The sequence below is a fragment of the Panthera uncia genome (genome assembly GCF_023721935.1).
Source record: "Panthera uncia isolate 11264 chromosome E2 unlocalized genomic scaffold, Puncia_PCG_1.0 HiC_scaffold_19, whole genome shotgun sequence".
Lineage (NCBI taxonomy): Eukaryota > Metazoa > Chordata > Mammalia > Carnivora > Felidae > Panthera > Panthera uncia.
This window is the reverse complement of record NW_026057588.1, coordinates 19,261,208-19,269,490: the sequence shown is the minus strand read 5'-3', so window position 1 is coordinate 19,269,490 and position 8,283 is coordinate 19,261,208. Positions and strand designations below refer to the sequence as shown.

Genomic DNA, 8,283 nt, shown 5'->3' with positions numbered 1-8,283 from the left:
CCCGTCCACCTGTGTCCCGCCTTCCCTGCACAGGTGCAGCTCGTCTCACGAGGAAGAAGCACCCATCCACACCCAGAGCCCCGCACCAGGGCCTGGAGCCATGGCAGCGGCGGGGACAGAAAAGGGAAGTGGCTTACGAGGGGCTCCTCGTGCCTCTGAGCTCAGGAAAATCCCCAGATGACAGGGACAGGTGGCCAGCAGCCCAAGGGTACTCCTCTGCCTGTGAAATTGCTGCTCTTTCATCAGATCCTGAAGTTCCCAGGGCAGAACCAAGTTTGCATGCCCTTGAGGACAAAGCACACACCACCACCCCCACCCCCAAGCTGAACACCAGTGACAACCCTTCTTGGGCACAGCCAGCTCCCTGGGACCCGTGCCCACCCTGGCCGGCCCAGCCTCCCTTTGGCTGGTAGACCTGTCCCCTACGTGGCTTCAGGTAGATGGGTACAACTCTGAAGTCCCTTACGGGGCCATCGCTGAACTGGAAGCCCCTGGGAATTCTCTAGAACACAGAAGAGCACCCCGCCCCTCACTCAGTGCCTGTTGAACAGGTGTCCCTCCAGCCTTGGGATGAACCTCTATTTCTTCCCTCAAGCACCAGGTGACGTGGCCGACTTGCCCACAGGAAACCTGTAAATTATAAATGTTTATAACCACGAGGACCACCCTCCGAGGGCTAAGGGGCTGGCTCTGAGGGGCAGGAGGACCCGAGACCCCCCGGAGGGCACCTGCACGCTCTGACCTCCTCCCTCCAGAAAGATCATTCTGGGGAAACACTCACTAAGTGGGTGCAAAGTGGGTGAAACCAGTGGAACCACCCCATATTTGATTGTTTCTCTTTCCTTTCTTTTTTGTTTTGCTTGTTTGTTTGGGTGGAGTGTTTCTGCGGCTGGAGGATCCGGAGTCGGCGGTGCAGACGTTAGAGCCATTTGCGCTTCACAAACCTCCGTCCTCACTCCCTCACACCCCTCGAAGTGCATCCCCCGGTGAGGGAAATGCAGCTGGGAAGGGTTGACCTCAGCACTTACTGACATGTGGCCCGGATAATTCTTCAGTGCGCGGAGCGATGTGACCCAGAAAATTCTCCAGCGCGCGGAGCGCTTCTGTGCATCATGCCGTTTCCCTGGCCTCTGATGCCCAGTAGCACCCGGTTCCCAACGGTGGCGACCAAAACTGTCTCCAGACAATGTCAAATGGTGGGCGGGGGGTGCCCAAAGGACCCCCATTTGAGAACCACGGGTTCAAAGGACTTGCTAAAGTTGACACGCGTAGTCAGGACTCGAACCCCAGACTGCTGGCCCTGAGCCTCCCCCAGGGAGGCACCCACTCACCCCTACACCACCCCCCAACACCTCCTCCTTCCCAGGCTCCACCGCGCTGATGCCACTCGAGGCGCTCCGGGACCCTGCGACCACCAAGTGCAGAGCTAGGCTTTTCCTCCCAAGGAAGCGCACCTCCCAACAATAGTGAAGGGACCACGCAAAGATTTTGATGACCCGCCTGGTGTCTTCAGAGCTAGGTCCCAAAATTTCAGTGTGCCCCGGAAGACGCGGCCTCAGCGATAACGGGGCTTCCGGGAACAACGTCATCCTGTTGCCGCTGCTGAGTTGTCGCTTCGCGCCAGCACAGGGCTGAAGGCGCAGTCCGCCACACAGCCAAGCCCGTGCTGGGAGGAGGGCACTCCTCGGGGCTGAAGTCCAGGGAACACCGCCACGCTGCGTAGCCTGGGTCCCAGGGGCTGCAGGAAGGTGGACCTGAGACCGGCAGCATGAAATGTAGAGAGGGGGCGGGGGAGGGGGAGGAGGGTTGGGATTGATCAGTAAAGGAAAACCCAAACCCAGGCTAGGACTTCAGCCCCGAATCTCTCACCGGGGCTTTAAGAGCAGCCCTGACATCACCCCCACCCCACCCCCGGCCAGACAGCCAGACGCCCCGATCGAGTCACTGGCTCCAGAAAGGGCAGTCAACGGCTCCGGTTTCCCCAGAGAACGCTCTGCCATCCGTGGGATGCCCCCCACCCTGTGTGTGGCTGTGAGTTGGATTTTCACCCCGGTTATTCGGAGAATCCTCCTAGAGCGCGGTCCAGTCTCAGCTGGGGATTCCAATCAGAAGTTTGAGCTATCAGACAGATGTTAAAAGCAGAGTGCCTCTGAGGCTTGTGCTAGAAGGAGAGAGCTCCCCATCCCCCCCTACCCCCCATCTCCTGGGCCCAGGCCTCTCCAAGCAAGAGACATTTGGACAGAGACACCAGTGACAAGGAGCAGCCTACGTCCTCCAGACACAGCAAGTGCAAGAGCCCTGAGGCAGGATGGAGAGTTGTGTGCTCAAAGCACAGAAGGGAGATCGTGTGGCTAAAGCGCAGTAAGGGCAAGAAAGGTAGGATCACAGGAGGGGGCGAACCGACCACCTGCGGCCCTGTAGGCCATGGTCAACAGATGATGTTTTAAATGAATCAAAACCCTTCCCAAGGTCCCGAGCAGATGAGCAATATGACTGTTGCCAAAAAGGCCCCTCGGGCTGCAGGTGGGCCAAGGGACCGTGAGTGGGAAAGAATGGGTACAGGTGACCAGTCGCAGGCAATGACAGCAGCTTGGGGACCAGGGGAGATGAAGAGAAGAGGGTATCATAGGGACGATGCGGCAGGAGGCGGGCCTTGCAGAGAAAGGAGGCATCGAGGACGGTGCCTGAGTTTGCCACCATAACGCTGTGTGAGAAGACCCCAACCACGGGGTCTGAGCTGGACAGTTCTGGTCATGACAGGGCTCGCTCGCACATCCATCAGTGGGCTGGCCGTCGGCCACGATGGGGACAGAGGGGCTAGCTGGCTGTCCTCCTCCTCAGGCCAACGGGCATGGTCCCAAGGTGAAGGCCAAGGCAGAAAAGCAGACGAGCCCCATCAAAACGTGTCTATGTGCCTCTGCCTCCATCCTGTTCGTTAACACCGCCAGGTGACAGCAAGTCACAGGACGGGCCCAGGAGTCGGAGCAGCAGCAGCAATGCCAAGGTGGATGGCCACGGGTGAGGACGCGGGCCACTGACGCGGTCGGCCTGCCACGCACGGTCCTAGACATTTGGCTTGCGCAACTGGGTGGCTAGAGCTGCCCTTTACTGACATGGGGCAGATGGGGGAAGAACGCACTGGAGATTTCAAGAACCAGGGATTTGTTTTGCTTAGGGATGTGCAGGGCAGTCAGAGGCTCCCTAAAGTGCTCTTGGAGGCTCACGGGAGCTGCCCGATGCCTCGCAGGTAGTCCTTCTTTTCTCATTTAAAAAATTTTTTTTTTAATGTTTACAGGGGAGGGGCAGAGAGAGAGGGAGACACAGAATCTGAAACAGGCTCCAGGCTCTGAGCTGTCAGCACAGAGCCCGACGTGGGGCTCGAACTCATGGACCGTGAGATCATGACCTGAGCCGAAGTCGGCCGCTTAACTGACTGAGCCACCCAGGTGCCCCCTTCTTTTCTCATTTTAAACGAAATCCACCAAGCCGAGTTCCAAAGTCCCAGGGCCACAAAAGCTCCTGGTGACGCCAACGGGCCTGCTTTTGGGCGGCAAAGGTGGCAGAGAGCAGCTCCTGCCCGGTGGCACTGTCAGCTGGACAGTCACGGGTGTTTGTCACTTCACAGATAGGCCGCCTGCATCCACTCTGCCCACCATTCTGTCTTCACTGCATAGCAAACGGGAGCCTCCATCTACGCGGAAAGACTCTCTGATTTTATGCTGATCGTTAACTAAGAATATCTCTCTCCAGAGATTTATTACATTAATGAGCTCTGAAATCACTCATAGCAATTAACTATATTGTTTTTAAACTCTCCAGAAATCATCAAAACATGTTGGTTGTTTTTTCGGGAAACATAAATAAGGGGTACAGCTGACACCCAGACAAACCCAGCCAATAGCTCTCTGCCCGTGCTTTTGGCTTTGGGAGATTCTCGCCCCCGGTTTCCAAGGTAGATGTGTGCCTACCCGGCCGAGAGAGGCTCCCCGCCCCATAGACATGCCAATTTCTTTGTAGAGAGAGGACTGGACTCTGAGTCTGTGCACGGGACCGTTATGAAGGCTGGGGGCTTGGCCTGCAGACAGCCCCCCTCCGCCACGTACAGGAAGCAGAATGAGCAGAAGGCCTCACGTCCTGGGTAAGGAGGCCTCTGGCTCCCAAGAGCTGAGTGTCCCCACTTCCCTTGAATCCTTTGTCCTCTCAGGGCACGCCCCACAAAGCAAACCTGCATGACATTCTGCTCCCCAGACCCCCCACAGCACAAACCCTTCGATGCAGCCACCGTGGATATTCACATGGGGGCCCTGAATCACACCCATGGCTCACCCTGCCTTGACGGTTCGCCATCATTTCCCTCACCCTCACAAGCCACTTCCAAGGTCAAATGGAAAAGGGCAGGTGCTAAGGACAAGCCCTCAGGCACCAAGTTGCCTGGATTTGAACATGGACCATGGCCCTCACTAGTCACACATGACCACTCGAACAATTCAATGCACAGCAGAGAACTTGGGTCCCCCGAAAAAACATCCGAACTCCTTGCAAATGTGTTTCAGTGATATGCCCACATTCTCTCACTTGGTTTTTACAACCGGGGGACAGGAACTATTATTCCCCATTTTACAAATAAGGAGCCTGAGACACACGGGGGCAGGGGAGATCAGTTTCCCAAGTTGGCTGCAGGTGGGGGGCGGGGGTTGTGCCTCTCAGGATCCTCTCTCCACACAGCAAGGCTGCCCCTGCATGGGCCATGACATGGGCTTCCAGTCGGGTTCAGGTTCAGCCGGGAAGTTCCTGTAAGAGGTCAGAGGGACGAGGAGAGAGGGGTGGGACGGTCATCCTCTGGGATGCTGCTGGCTGCTGACCCCTCCACACAGCCTTCTCTGTCTTCCAGCTCCAAGCTGCTCTGTCCCCCAACACTCAGCTCTTGGCTTCCCCTCCCCCACCCTACACCCATGGACTCCTAAAGCCCTCCTGCCCCTTTGTAAATGGTCCGCTCATTAAACTCCCCTCCCTTTGACCCTCAGGGAGTGCCATCTGCTTCCCACTGGGCCCCAAACTCCCGAGCCTGTACTGCCTGTGTCCTGAGCTCCAGAAAACAAGATTTTTGATGGGGGAGAGAGGGACAAAATCATCTGTGCATTTTTCATCTATGAGGTTTATAGGAAGACTAGACAGGTCTTAACATTCTAAGCCCTTTGGCTGGGCTTCATTCAGCTTGCTGACGGATGTTGGGGACAACAGAGGAGCCTGGCATGACCACCAACACCCACTTTGGTGACCCCTAGACACCAGTGGAACCCTGGCTATTTAAATACAGACAGAGACAGTCCGTTCAGCTCCGCTGTAAGCTTTGTGGTCCAGGAAGGGTGCTGACCATGTCCAGAGGGTAAAGGAGACCCCAAACCCCAGAACCGAGGAATAACTCCCCAGTACACCCTTTCTGGAACCCCATCTACAAGGAAACGAGCTGATTTCCTCCACACTCCCCTGCCGAGTGTAGCCCTGGTCACTCCAGGCCCAGGATGGCTGGTGAGAGCCAGGCTTGGAGGAGGAGAGGCCTCTTCCTCCTGCTCCCTTGCAGACCCCTGGGTGCACTGGGGTGAAGGCCCTGCCCTAGAGCTCCCAAGGAGGGCAGTGTCCCGAGTGAGGTCCTCAGGGTCACAGGACAGAGGAAATGGGTTGGGAGCAATACCACATAATTTCCTTGTAGCTTTGCTTCTCTCGCCATCATCTCCTGGCACCAAACCCACCCATCTGCAAGTGGACATAAAATCTGGGCCCCCCTAAAGGCCCAGATCAAACCCCTTTCCTCTATGGAGCTCAGCCGTGGGAGCCTGGCTGAGTCCGCTGCAACGTGCTAAGATGCCCCTCGCTGCACTGTCCACGCTGCAGAAGCTCCAGGAAGGACACGCCTCAGGCTTCACGCTCTCACATGTACCGATCCCCACTCCCAACGCCTGCAAGCCCGGACGCAGCCCCAGCTCTAGAAACACTCGCTGGCCGTTCCAACTAGCAGTCAAAACAAAGAAAATTGCTGGTTATTGGGGCCAGAGGGACAGCAAAGACCGGCTGGGCCATTTTACAGGTGGGAAAACGGACGCACCAGGGGAACCTGGATGCAAAGCCAGCAGGTCCGACCCCCCAGCCCGGGGCTCCCGCATTGCCAGAGAGCCCCTGCGGTCTGCTGGCAGGCACTGGCACTCCTCAGTTTCCCGGAGCCCTGTTTGGACCACGCCGGGAATAGCCACTCCGAGGAGGGTCCATACCATCTGGCCTCTTATGGTTCAGGGAAGGCAGTCTTTAGTGCTAGATGCACGGTGGCACCAGGACTTCTAAAAAGTAATGGAGGATGTTGGCACCATTGTTACCTCAAGGATTATAACCCAAGGCCACTTGCAGGCCAGAGCTACGTGCCATCTGACCACATTGGTAAGGCACTAAGTGTAAATGATGGCTCACTTTTAAAAGTGTCTGTTAAAAATGAAAACTTCCTAGGAGTTTAATGCCAAACGTGTAGATTTCACCCCCTTTCACTCTCCAAGCCCCGGGCCAATAAAGTGTAGTTGCTTTAACACCCCCGCAGATGAACCTTAGAATAAAGCAATCACATCAAAGTAGCCCTGAACCGCCCCAGAGAGACTGACAAAATGGGGCAATGGGCATTGGAGAAGCGAGTCCTGCTACAGGGTCTCAGACTTGGGGAAAGACGTGTAGGCGGTCGTTGTTGAGAGCGCGTTGTTTTTTCCAGTTTTTGAAGTGAGACTTTCACTTTCAGGGTACTGCAAAAGTCAGCTCCATCAAGGAGGTCCTGGGAGCACAGTGCAAATCAGAGCATCCCAAACTGAGCCACCCTGAAGAGCCACTAAACTTTGTGAACAGCATCCAAGGCAGCAAGGCCAGGAGGAGGCATCGGTGAGGAAAAGAGGGCCTCGTCCATCCTCAGGCTTAGCTCCAGCCCTCTGCTCACTTCCCTCATGGCAACAAAACTCAAGATTCTGAACAACATCCACCTGCCCTCCCCCACCCCGGCCAGGCCTGCCCCCTCTCCGAGAAGGTGTGTTTTCATTGAGACCATCTCCGATGGAGCCAAACAACTCACACCGAGCACGACCAACGATCAAAGTGGGGGGTGGCTTAGACCCACATGACCAGAATTGGCTAGTGTGATGTGTCCAGTGGAGAGTTTTGCTAAAAGAGGCCCACAGTGGCGCCACAGACAGACCCTTAGCTACGGCCAGGCTCACGGGCACCATGGTACGACAGAAATAAAACTAAATTATATCACTTGTCATCATTAAGAAAAATTTTCATCTCTGTTCTTCATTTGAAAAGCACTATATTTAATGAATGAGTACTGAGTCATGACACGTAAATGACTAAAATATAGGAATTATACTGAGGTCAACTAACGTAATTTTAAACCATGAAATTAAGGGACCTATTCGTGGCTGTCGATGGTGCCACTCCCAGTCATTATGATGCTCTGCAAGGCTGCCGTGAGCACTGGGAAGGGTGGACAGTTCCACAAGAGGCAGACCCAAGTTTCCAGGCAAACTGTCACATGGTCAAGATGAAGAAATCTTGCTGACTTTGCCCAGGTTCTGTGAGTCCGTGAAATCTCGGCATGTATCCAATGAAGGGCATTGCTGGTCCCATGCCAGGCTACCTCCATTCCAAGGAGCATCTTACAGATTTATCACTGATGGAAGGTGGGTCATCAGTTCCTTTGGTGCTTCCAAAATGGTGGCCCACACAAGGTGTGCCTCAGGAGAATGGCTCTTTCCCAACCACATATATCTCCTTTAATTTCTCCAGGAAAATTAAGATGCCTCACAGCCTGAACTCTGCAAAAGTTTGGATGAAAGATGGCAGAGAAAAAAAATTAGAGCTGTTGATACCCACCAGGATAACTGAGACGAGAAGTGTTCTGGTGGGGAATCATCTTCCAAGAACTTGACACATTCAGGTTGCTGTGGCCATGTATTGGTTTCTCTACCCTGAAGCCACCTTCATTCCTCTGGTAAAACAATACCCCAAACTTCCTTTGGTGAAGGAGCCCCCTCCATTCTCATTCATGAAGTTTGAGTGGGGTTGACCCCACATACAGCACCAAAGTTGGGCACTAACTTGTCACAGATCGATCAATATGTGCCTTTACATGGACCACAGGAATTAATGACCCAATGGTCCAGTAGTTGATGGTTGTGTATGGATACAAAGCTTGTAATGCTATAAACATTGCATTCATGGAGAGAGGGCTTATAGCTATTGGGAGGGGATGTA

At 54.8% G+C, this 8,283-nt stretch overlaps 1 long non-coding RNA gene across 2 annotated transcripts; it reads left to right on the top strand.

The window, feature by feature from the left end:
* The first annotated feature begins 1,414 nt into the window (after positions 1-1,414).
* LOC125915341 (uncharacterized) lies at positions 1,415-7,721 on the top strand. 2 transcript variants are annotated; one of them, XR_007455643.1, is made up of 4 exons: positions 1,415-1,775; positions 2,214-2,376; positions 4,018-4,138; positions 6,776-7,721. It is a non-coding gene; the product is annotated as an uncharacterized LOC125915341 (long non-coding RNA). The 2 variants fall into 2 exon arrangements; XR_007455642.1 differs by lacking the exon at positions 1,415-1,775 and having other exon boundaries at positions 1,793-2,376.
* The last annotated feature ends 562 nt before the right edge of the window (positions 7,722-8,283 follow it).